General features: G+C 46.5%; 1 protein-coding gene across 9 annotated transcripts in view; it reads right to left on the bottom strand.

Annotated features, from left to right (window-relative positions):
- The window catches only part of zmp:0000001168 (signal-induced proliferation-associated 1-like protein 2), an 87,060-nt gene that overhangs the window by 52,066 nt on the left and 22,771 nt on the right, over positions 1 to 12,223 (bottom strand). The window contains exon 1 of one of the 9 annotated variants that reach the window (XM_048525080.2): positions 1,530 to 1,630. The exons of 7 other annotated variants lie outside the window; for them this stretch is intronic. The gene's annotated coding sequence lies outside the window, so the exon portion shown is untranslated. Of the gene's footprint in view, positions 1 to 1,034; positions 1,056 to 1,529; positions 1,631 to 12,223 lie in introns of those variants that run through there. One more of the 9 variants, XM_048525085.2, reaches the window with a different exon arrangement.

Here is a 12,223-nt window from a genome sequence, read left to right as displayed (position 1 = left end):
GCAGCAGATGCCAGCTCAATTAATCATTTTAACTCTGACAGCAATCAGTTTTGCGCCAGCCAAATGTAGTAAGGGCTACTGAGACAAAAAGATGGTCAGGCAGAGTTAAGATACAGATCAGCCATTATCTCTCTGACTAACATAACAGGCTCAAGGGACAGAATGGATTCCTCCTGTTCCAATGATCCTTGCTGCTGCTGGATATTACTGAATCGTCCACATCAGTTTGGGAAAGGGGAAAAGGTTTACTACGACTGTTCCCCACATCTTTGTACTGAAGTAAAACAAAAGTCTGTTATAGTACACCCCTGCCTACTTCTACATAAGTGCCACAAGCAATAAGGGGGATAAAGTGGATTGTGTTACAATGATGCCCAAGGTAAAATATCCCACCAACACTTGCTGCCTGGGCTCAAACATGAAAATGGAACCAATTTGGGTTGAGCTCATTGGAAAGGGGTAGATGGGTGAGGTGTTGACAATGGTAAGATAGCAAACTAAATAGCTGGAAAACAGAAATCAAAATGGCAGCGTGAAAAGGATTGTCCAGTTTGCAATACCTGGGGTCACAGAATCTCTCACCAGACAGTTCCAATAAGACTACACATAGGGACGACAAAAATCAGGCCCGACCCAAACTGAAAACAGGCAGTCAAACCGAAATGGAAGAGATATTTAACAAGAGATACCAAAGTGGTATTGCTGCAGCTGTAATAGAAACTGGGGGAGTTTTATTTTTGCTGCCGTTATATATACACCAAACACGTTTTATAAGCCATGAGATCTTACATTTCCTGAATCTTTTTTCACTCTTCTTTCAGATGCTTCTTAAATTCCCCTTGCTTCCCTAACCAAGCTACTGATCATGTGCCCTCATATCTCTTTCAGCGGCTTCATGTTGCACTTTGTTCGATAATGCTCCCGTGTAACTGTTTTTTTTACATTTAAAGTGCCCTACCAAATAGAATTGTGATTACGGACGGCCACAACTAATATAAATTGCAAGGAAAAAATTGATGTCTTGAATATCTTACCTTCACTTCCTCTCACCCCCTTGCAAGGATTTTAATTCCATTCATCCACTTATTCAGGGGGAAATATGGCCCAAACAGAATATTCAGTCCTCTCCTCTTGGGATATTTGTCTCCATTCTGCTCTGAATCTTTCTCTCTTAACACTCAATCCTTTCCAGCTTCCAAGGCCACTCTCCATCCCAAACTCCTCATCCCTGTATCTTCACTCGGGTCAGATTCAAGTTGAACCTGTTCTGTCAGGTGGTCAAAGGAAACTTCAGGACCCCTTGCTCATTATTCTCCCACCCCCTGCAAGCACCCTCCTTTCACAGTCTTCGAAAAGCCTGCAAGGTTGGCTTTTGACCTGCATGTAGGCCTTGATCACCTGAATTACTTATGGCAACCAAATGAAGATCGATCTGCAGTCTTAATCTTTACAGGAGCTTAATTTATTTTAACTAAGCTCAAAGGCAGTTCTGTTCGGTTCACTTACGGGATGACCGGGTTCCATCCTACCTTGAACTCTGCAGATAGTCACGCCAGTTCCCACAGTACAAGGCCTGACCGAAACCAAGCGCTTTCTGTGCTGAAGTCTCTGAGGCGGCTGGAAATTTTTGTAGTAGTTTTGCGTAGCTGAAGAAGCTGTCGGTTTTTTTTTCATTAAACCACTTCCTCTTTCAGCAAGCTGCTTGCATTGTCAGGCCCAATTCCTTTCTCTCTCTTGCTCCCTTCCTCTCAGCCAATTTGATGGATAAAACCAAAAAGCAAGTGACACAGCACAGAACAAGGTCGTTTTGTCCACAGTGCCTGTGACAGCACTTTGAAAGAGCTATCCAGCCGATCCCATTCAACTCACTCTTTCTCTGTAGCCCCTGCACCATCCTCCTGTTTGCATAAGAGTTTAGTTAGACCAATAGAGCACTCTGTGCTGTTTTAGTCTCCTTATCTCCTGAAATACATTAGTCCCTTACAGGGAGTGGAACAAGGGGTCACCAGACTTATTCCTGGGATGGCAAGACATGTCTCATGAACAGACATTGGCCAAACCAGGTCTGCATTCTCTAGAGTTTTGAAAATTGAGAGGTAGTCTCATTGAAACTGACAAAATACTTAAAAGGAGAGCCAACACAGATGCAGGTTAAGAAGCCATCCTGATTGGAGAGTCTAGCAGTCAAGATGGAGAGTCTAGTTTAGTGAACCTAGGGGCATCATTTAAAAATAAGGCGATGGGGTGCTACTTAGGCGCAAGATGAGGATAAATTATTTACTTTGGAGTGGTGAACCTTGGGAATTCTCCACCACAGAGGGCTGCACAAACTGTGAGTATGTTTAAGATAGAGATTGATAGATTTGATTACCAGTGGTGTACAGAGTTATGGGAATGTGTTGAATAAAAGGCACCAAAGTGTTTGAACAGCCAGGATCATATTAATTGGTGGGGGGATAGGCTTGCTGAGTCGAATGGCCTTCTCCTGCTCCTCTGTTTTTAATCCAACTCCTGGTTAAAAGTTCCTGCTGAACTCCAAATATCCTTTCAAGCAGCACTGACCAGATCACCACAGTATGCTGTTTCTTCTCATCTCCCTGTCTGTTATCAATTGTCATACATCTGTGTTTTTTTAGTTACCGATGTCCTACCAGTGGAAGCAGGTACACACTGCTGCCACTGTGCATCATGGTGGAGAAAGTGAATGTTGAAGGTATTATACGGTGTGCTAGTCAAGTAGGTTGCTTTATCCTGGATGGTATCGAGCTTTTGGAAAGTTGTTGGAACTGCTCTCATCCAGGGCAAGTAGATGGTAGTCCATCGCAAGCTTAACTTGTGCCTGACAGATGATGGGCAGACTTTGGGGCAAGGGGAGAATGAATTACACAGCATAGAATTCCCTGTCTCTGGCCTGCTCTTGTAGCCAAAGTATTTACATGACTGGTCAATTCGGTTTTTGGTCAATGGATCCCTCCCCCGCCTCACTCTCCCCCGATATTGATTGTAGAGGATTAAGTGATGGTGATGTCATTGAATAAGTAGGGTTGATGATTGAATTCTCTGTTGTTGGAGATTGTACCAGGGCACTTGTATGGCACAAATGTTACTGCCACTTATCAGCCCAAATCCATCACTTTGTTAACGGATTGTGAGTAGACTGATCAGTTGGTAACTGATGGGTCAGATTTGTCCTTTCTTTTGTGTACAGAATGTACCAGGGCAATTTATCACCTTGCTTAGTAGATGTCAGTGATGCCAGTGTTGCATCTCTGCAGGAACAGCTTGGCGAGGGCCATGTCAAGTTGAGGAGCGCAAGTCTTCAGCACTATAGCCAGAATATTGTCAGGGCCCCTAACCTTTGCAGTGTTCAATATCTCCAGCTGTTTCTTCAATCACGCAGAATGAAGGAAATTGGCTAAAGACACTGGAAATCAAAATAAACATCCACTCAGCTTGTCTGGCTGTAGGTACTTGCTGGGATCATCCATCATCAAGGATGTGGACATTTGTGGAGATTCCTCCTCCATTGAGTTAGTTATTCGTTACCATTCTTGACAGGATGTGACAGGATTGGAGAGCGTGGATCTGATCCGTTGATAGTCTCAGCACTGTTGTGTGGCACAATCTCATCATGAAGGCAGGACATTGTATCCACAAGCACTGTGTGATGGTCACTGCTACCCATCCTATGGACGGTTGCATCAGCTAGAAATAGATTGGTCGGGATGGGGTCAAGTGCATTTTCCCATCTTGTTGGTTCCCTCACCACCTGCCACAAGCCCTGTTCATCAACTACACCCTTTAAAACTCAACCACATCATTACCTATCCTAAGACCATCCTTTGCCACGTCAAGGGATGTTAGTTCACACATATACTGTTCTAATAATACCGAAGCAGTTTCTTCTTCAGCCTTCGCTTCATGAGTGAAATCTGTTATGCTGCATATGTAAAACAAACAAATAAACCTTGTTCAACTTGGAGGAAAACTAATCCATCGGCTGGGCTGGAGTTGGGGGGTGATGTAGGTGGGAATGAGGATGCATTTTCTTTACCCATGTTGGACCTGATGCCATGAGATTTCAAAGGTGCAGAACTCCTGCTGGGGACATCCAGGGCATCTTTCCTCTGACTGTATATTCTATGCTGCCACCCCATGTTGTCAATGGTGTTGCCTTGGGTTTTGTGCACAAGGTATGGTTCTGTGAGAATGTTCGTGCAACAGCCTGAGGCAGTCAGTCTGTGGGATAGCGCTCCCAGTTTTGGCACTAGCTTGTTTCTGAAGGCAAACTTTGCAGGATCTTTAGAGTACCATTGTAACTTGATCAATATTGGCCGATTCATTCCTTTTAGTGGATGTTATAGCAGTTAGATACAGCTGAGTATGGTACTCAAGTCTAGCAAATAGCTTGCTAGGTCACGTAAACATCAACCACACATTGTTGTGGATCTAGAGTCCCAAGTAGGCCAAACCAGGTAAGGACATGAGTGAGATAACAGCATCTGCAGTTCCTATTATCAAAGACTTGAGTCAACTGGATTGGGATTTACCGCAATTATTTCAAGGTTGAGCTATTAATTTCAGATTTCACCGTTTGCTGTGGTGGGATTTAAATCCATGTACCCTCAGCTAGATCAGGTTGACTAGTCTAGTGACAATACCACTGTTTCTCCTAAACTTGATCGCATGGTTTTGAACCCCGCTACTAAATCACACTTTGAGCCTTTTCTACGCCAACAAGAATCCATCCCAGAATTAATCTTTCCATGTAACCAAAATCATTCATTCCTGGAAGCATTCTAGTAAACTTCCTCTGTACCCTCTCTAATGCCTTGACAGCTAGTTAAAAATACCCATTTTCTGCTCACTAAGAAATCTTTTCCAAACCCACATTTCCCAGGATTTAATTCCTGCCCACATCTTAAATGCTTCTTGTCTTTTTATTACCAATTTTTTTTTTAAATTTAAAAGCATCAACCACGGTTTAGTTGGCAGCAACTCTTGCAGAACAAATAGAAAATTAGGATACAAATCCCAAGCTCGAGACTTCAGCACAAAATCTAGACAGACAGTTCTCGTACAATACTGAGGGAGTGCTGCACTGTCCACGGTGTTGTATTTCGAGTGAACCACCTCCATTTGAGATGGATGAAAATAGCTTCACAGTAATTATTTTGAAGAGCAGGGGAGTTATTGCTCGAGTGCCTATTTTTTATATCTCCGGGACATCCTGAGGTTGTCAAAGGCACTGCTTTATAACAATAACTTGCTTTTAAATAGCATCATTAATGCAGTGAAACATCCCACACCACTGCACAAGAATGTTTTAAGACAGGGATGCACCAGACAGAGATGGATGGATTCTTGACTAATAAAGGGGATCAAGAATAATGGGGAGAAGACAGGAGAATGGGGTTGAAAAATGTCAGCCATGATCAAACAGTGGAGCAGACTCAATTGGCTGAATGGCCTAATGCTGCCTATGTCTTATGGTCCGACAGGAAAGAAAACGGATACACTTCCTGACAAACAGAGAAAGCTGGGAGCAGAAGACTGGGGGTGGGGGAGGATCAGCTGGAGGAGCCAAATGGCCTCCCTCACCCCACGCCATTGAAATGGAACGTCACACTCACTCGCGTTTCCTGGGCTCTGAAGATTTAACAGTTCATTGCCATGGGAGCCGAGAAAGGAATCGCTACAAATAGGTCATCCTGCTCCCAAGGGCCTACGACTTAAACAAGTGTTTTTTTTTGTAATTAGGAAGTGGATTTGGGCACAGGGAAATCAGACAGGCAGTTCCACACTTCCAAGTACAGTGATTGGCACAATATCCTCAATTCTAGCACAGATTCTGTCCAAGGATCGATCAGCAAAACTGACCTGAAAGGACATAAAACAGTCAAGGGAAAAGCAAGGCCATTCAACGCATCAAAGTGAATCTTTCCAGCAGCCTAACTCTTCAGTTGATATGCATTGTTCTAATACCCTGCAGTATTTCAAGGAATCTACATTTTGGAACATAGCAGCCTCTGCTGTCAGGTCAAATTATTAACGAGGAGTCCAGAGAAGGCCAGAAGCATTAAAAGAACTGTCAAGAACCTTGTTCCATACACTCCACTGAATCACCACTCGTGCTCTCTTTCTCCCGTCTGAATGCCCGGGGGTAACCATCCCTGTCTGCTTCTCATACTATTACTGCTGCATCCAAAGGCCAAACAGTAGGAAGACAGATGCCCCATACAGATTATAGTCTTGCATTTACGTCGCATCTTTTTCAACATTAAAACATTCCAAAGAGGCCCACAAGGTACTTTTGTAGGGCGGTCATTATTAAATAAAGGTCACCATTTCCTCTCTCTTCGAAGTCTCAGTGCTGGTCAGGGCATTTTGCACAGTGAGCACTGCAGGCAAAGCCTTCACCTGACGTGGAGAAAAAGGATGCAGATGTAGGGCTTTAGATAAATGAGATAGGGCAATTCTGGCGGTCTGAACAGAGCAGAGGAGGGTGACAAGGAGGATACAAACAAAATGAAGGAAAAATGAGTTTTGCTTTTAGATTTCCTTTTGAAAAGGCTGCGCTTGAATTGAACAAAGACCGCATCACTCTGAGACAATTGGTGATCGAGCTGAGACCACAGTGAATGAATAAGCAGGTCACCAATTACCCCAGGGCTATAAGGAGAACAATCTTTACAAAGAAATGAAGGTAGAAATTAACAGAGTGGGGGAAAATACAGTTTAAAAAAATCAACTTAGAAATGAATAGACTGGAGCTCCATTTTGAGATACACAAGATGAGTTGGACCAGTGTATCACATTTGCAAATTTACTGAATTTTTCTTAAGATAGAGCAGATTGGGAGAGAAGAGGAAGACACTGCGCTAACAAAATCAGAGAGGAAAGACTGTGTGGAAGACAGGAAATAGAGACAGACAGACAGAGAGAGAGATGGGATTGGAATACAGAGAGAGGAAGACCATGAGGAAAGGAAAAGATAGACAGAGGATATCATAAAAGAGGCAGGGAGGGTGTTTTCAAATAATCAGAAAGAAATATGTAGGTTGAGGAGAGGGTGGGGAATATAGAGAGGAAGAAAGAGAGAGAGAGAGAGAGAGAGAGACAGCGAGCATGCGCGAGAGAGAGAGAGAGAGAGAGAGAGAGAGAGTGGAGCAAAGGGAAGTTTCTCTTAACTGAGGACGAACGGTCAGTCCTTAGTAAGGGGGTCACCTTTGTCCCCCTACAACCACACATCAACGAATACCAGTCACAATTGGACATAGAACAGTTTTTCTGCCGCCTTCGCCTCCACGCCTACTTCTTCAACCGGGAACCTAACCCTCCCTCCACTGACCCCTTCACCCGCTTCCAACACGTCCTCCTCCTGGACACCACCCCCAGGACTCCTACCTTCCCTCGACCTCTTCATCTCTAACTGCCGTCAAGACATTAACCGCCTCAACCTCTCCACCCCTCTCATCCACTCCAACCTCTCCCCCACAGAACGGGCAGCCCTCCGCTCCCTCCGCTCCAACCCCAACCTCACCATCAAACCCGCAGACAAGGGTGGCGCAGTGGTAGTATGGCGCACTGACTTCTACATCGCCGAGGCCAGACGCCAACTCTCCGACACCACCTCCTACCGCCCCCTCGATCATGACCCCACACCCGAGCACCAAACCATCATCTCCAACACCATTCATGACCTCATCACCTTAGGGGACCTCCCACCCACAGCCTCCAACCTCATTGTTCCCCAACCCCGCACAGCCCGTTTCTATCTCCTTCCCAAAATCCACAAACCTGCCTGCCCTGGTCAACCCATCGTCTCAGCCTGCTCCTGCCCCACCGAACTCATCTCCACCTATCTGGACTCCATTTTCTCCCCTTTGGTCCAGGAACTCCCTACCTACGTCCATGACACCACCCACGCCCTCCACCTCCTCCAGGACTTCCAATTCCCTGGCCCCCAACACCTCATTTTCACCATGGACGTCCAGTCCCTATACACCTGCATTCTGCACGCAGATGGCCTCAAGGCCCTCCGCTTCTTCCTGTCCCGCAGGCCCGACCAGTCCCCCTCCACCGACACCCTCATCTGCATAGCCGAACCCGTCCTCACCCTCAACAACTTCTCTTTCGATTCCTCCCACTTCCTACAGACTAAGGGGGTGGCCATGGGCACCCGCATGGGCCCCAGCTATGCCTGCCTCTTTGTAGGTTACGTGGAACAGTCCCTCTTCCACACCTACACAGGCCCCAAACCCTACCTCTTCCTCCATTACATTGATGACAGTATCGGCGCCGCCTCTTGCTCCCCAGAGGAGCTCGAACAGTTCATCCACTTCACCAACATCTTCCACCCCAACCTTCAGTTCACCTGGGCCATCTCCAGCACATCCCTCACGTTCCTGGATCTCTCAGTCTCCATCTCAGGCAACCAGCTTGTAACTGATGTCCATTTCAAGCCCACCGACTCCCACAGCTACCTAGAATACACCTCCTCCCACCCACCCTCCTGCAAAAATTCCATCCCCTATTTCCAATTCCTCCGCCTCCGCCGCATGTGCTCCCACAATGAGGCATTCCACTCCCGCACATCCCAGATGTCCAAGTTCTTCAAGGATCGCAACTTTCCCCCCACAGTGTTCGAGAACGCCCTTGACCGGGTCTCCCGCATTTCCCGCAACATATCCCTCACACCCCGCCCCTGCCACAACCGCCCAAAGAGGATCCCCCTCGTTCTCACACACCACCCCACCAACCTCCAGATACCACGCATCATCCTCCGACACTTCCGCCATCTACAATCCGACCCCACCACCCAAGACATTTTTCCATCCCCACCCTTGTCCGCTTTCCGGAGAGACCACTCTCTCCATGGCTCCCTTGTTCGCTCCATGCTGCCCTCCAACCCCAACACACCCGGCACCTTCCCCTGCAACCGCAGGAAATGCTACACTTGCCCCCACACCTCCTCCCTCACCCCTATCCCAGGCCCCAAGACGACTTTCCACATTAAGCAGAGGTTCATCTGCACATCTGCCAATGTGGTATACTGCATCCACTGTACCCGGTGTGGCTTCCTCTACATTGGGGAAACCAAGCGGAGGCTTGGGGACCGCTTTGCAGAACACCTCCGCTCGCTTCTCAATAAACAACTGCACCTCCCAGTTGCAAACCATTTCCACTCCCCCTCCCATTCTTTAGATGACATGTCCATCATGGGCCTCCTGCAGTGCCACAATGATGCCACCCGAAAGTTGCAGGAACAGCAACTCATATTCCACTTGGAAACCCTGCAGCCCAATGGTATCAATGTGGACTTCACCAGCTTCAAAATCTCCCCTTCCCCCACCGCATCCCAAAACCAGCCCAGCTCTTCCCCTCCCCCCAATGCATCCCAAAACCAGTCCAACCTGTCTCTGCCTCCCTAACCTGTTCTTCCTCTCACCCATCCCTCCCTCCCACCCCAAGCCACACCTCCATCTCCTACCTACTAACCTCATCCCACCTCCTTGACCTTTCCGTCTTCCCTGGACTGACCTATCCCCTCCCTACCTCCCCACCTATACTCTCTCCACCTATCTTCTTTTCTCTCCATCTTCGGTCCGCCTCCCCCCCTCTCCCTATTTATTCCAGAACCCTCACCCCATCCCCCTCTTTGATGAAGGGTCTAGGCCCGAAACGTCAGCTTTTGTGCTCCTGAGATGCTGCTGGGCCTGCTGTGTTCATCCAGCCTCACATTTCATTATCTTTTCTCTTAACCCTTCTGGTTTTGGATCAGCACACAATTCAAAACTAAATTTATACCCAGTTCACTCATTTTTACGGTTTCCCAGCCTGATTCCCTCAGTATCCTTTGAATGAGGTGGCGAGTATGAATACCAGTCCACCACAGCATAGAGGAAGGGCCAGATTGTCAGAGATGTTGACCCTCAGTTGAGATTTCTCTGCCCTTTCAGATGGACGTAAAAGATCTATGACCAGAAGTTTGTATTGAACAAAGGCACTTCACAGGAGGAGCATTATCTGACAACAATTTGATCCCTTAGTTAACATTCCTCCTGAAAAACCCTTGTGACTGTTTTATGCAGCCTTGTCCCCTCACTGTACAAGCTCCACTTGCTGCCTATACAGCCTGCATCCTTTAAGGAAAATGACTCTCTCCCAAATTGTTAATCTGAATGCCTTTGTGTTTTTGGCACTCAGTCCACGAGCGCAGGACGCTCCAGAGGCAGGAAGAGACTATTGGCAGCTGGCCTGATGGGCCTGGTGACCTACGACCCAGCAAGGCTAGTGAACAATACTATTACACACATACACACACTCATATTCTCACACAACTGCTAGCTGCTGCGTACTGTCGGTTGTAGACTGACGGAGAGAGGACATCCTGCCATTCGCCTGTCCCAAGCCAATGAACTCAATACCACAACACCCCCCCCTTCCCTGTCCTCTTCTACAATGCTCCCCACCTCACACAGAACAAACAAGCTGGAAGTGCAATGCCCTTGATAACTTCCTTGCACATTAGAGGCCCGCATCAACAAGAGTACAACATCAAGACCTTGTACAGCTGCATTACCACAGCAACGACATCCCCGCCCTGTGAAGCATCAGTTTAAAGGGAACTTAGAGGCAGTGTTTACACTCTGTGGTGGAGGGGTATCTTGTTCCAACTTTAGCAGCAGATGGATTGGAAAGGTGACACCTGTCCTGGTTCTACAGCCACAGTTTGAACAAGGCCCCAGATTGAGCCCCATTAGACACATTAAGATTAGATCAAAATTTGACTGGACCTCACAGAGCAAGTTCCAATCTCCGAGAGACACTAGACAAGATGTAAAATTTAGAAAACAAGGATTTGCTAGCGGGATACCAGAACTGAGAGGGTGTGTGTATATCAGTTCTTTGAACAGGTTGCAATTCAAAGGTAGAGGAGTGACCTGAGGGAGACTTTAACATTCCAAAGACATTCACTAGGTTTGATGCAGAGAAAGATGTTGCCACTTGTGGGGAACTATGTGGGGATCAGTATCTGTGAAGAAAAGAATCAGATTTAATATCTCGGGTCCGGTGACCCTTCCTCAGAACCCCGGACCCAAAACGTTAACTCCGATTTTTTCTTCACAGATGCTGTCCGACCTGCTGAGCTTTTCCAGCAACTTCTGTTTTTGTTTCTGATTTACAGCGTCCTTTTGGATTTTACGTGGAGATCAGACTAGGAGGTTCATCAATTTAATACGCTTACAATAAATGAAACGGAATTCAAGAGAAACGTCTTTACCCAGAAATTGGGGAGAATGTAGATCTCTGAATTGTTTAAGGGGAAGATGGGTTTCAAGTGGAAGGGAGAAAGGCTAGGTTTTATTCAGGAGCTAGATACAGAGTAGAGTAAAGCTCCCTCTAATATTTTACACTGAAAGTAAAGCCTCCTCTACAGTGACCATTTCAGGCACTCACAGGAGAGGTACAGACTGGCTGACATGCAGAGAAAAGCTCCTTTTTATACTTTTAAACTGAAATTAAGGCATCCTTTGTCTCCATCAAATATCATTGTGATCGATCCTGAGTAAGGCTTTCTCTACATCACCCCCATCAAACCCTTCAAGGACAGGGACAGCACAGGGTTAGATACAGAGTAAAGCTCCCTCTACACAATCCCCATCAAACTCTCCCAGGACAGCTACAGCACAGGGTTAGATACACAGTACATCTCCCTCCTCACTGTCCCCATTAAACAGTCCCAGGGCAGGTACATCATGGAGATATGTACAAAGCGATATTCTCTGCACTGTTGAGGTGTGTTTCATACTGCATTGTTTGATGGTCTTTCAGACCACAAGAAATGACCAATTATCAGGGAATTTCAGGAAGAATGAGTGAGAATTTGTTCCCGCCAAGTGTTGCCAACTTCTACAAATCATTTCAGAGGTCATTGGTGGTCAGACATCCTCAGGAACTGGTGGCTGCATTTCCCAGCTCGCTAAAGATAGAGATGTGACTGATCACTGCTGGGCTGCGGTACAGGCGATCGGGGAAGAGACAAGAGTCTTGGTGTATGTGTGACCTTTAATATCTAACTGAGAGATTCCTCCAGACTGTGTGAAAAGTTTTTCAATTGCTGTGACTGGTTTTTGGTAGGATTCAGAGACTGTGCTTTTCTACAATGCTTTGTCAGACCTCAAGAGGTCCCAAAGTGAATTACAGCAAGTTGCATTTT

This window comes from Stegostoma tigrinum, chromosome 42 (assembly GCF_030684315.1).
Source record: "Stegostoma tigrinum isolate sSteTig4 chromosome 42, sSteTig4.hap1, whole genome shotgun sequence".
Lineage (NCBI taxonomy): Eukaryota > Metazoa > Chordata > Chondrichthyes > Orectolobiformes > Stegostomatidae > Stegostoma > Stegostoma tigrinum.
This window is presented reverse-complemented; position numbering and strand designations above follow the sequence as displayed.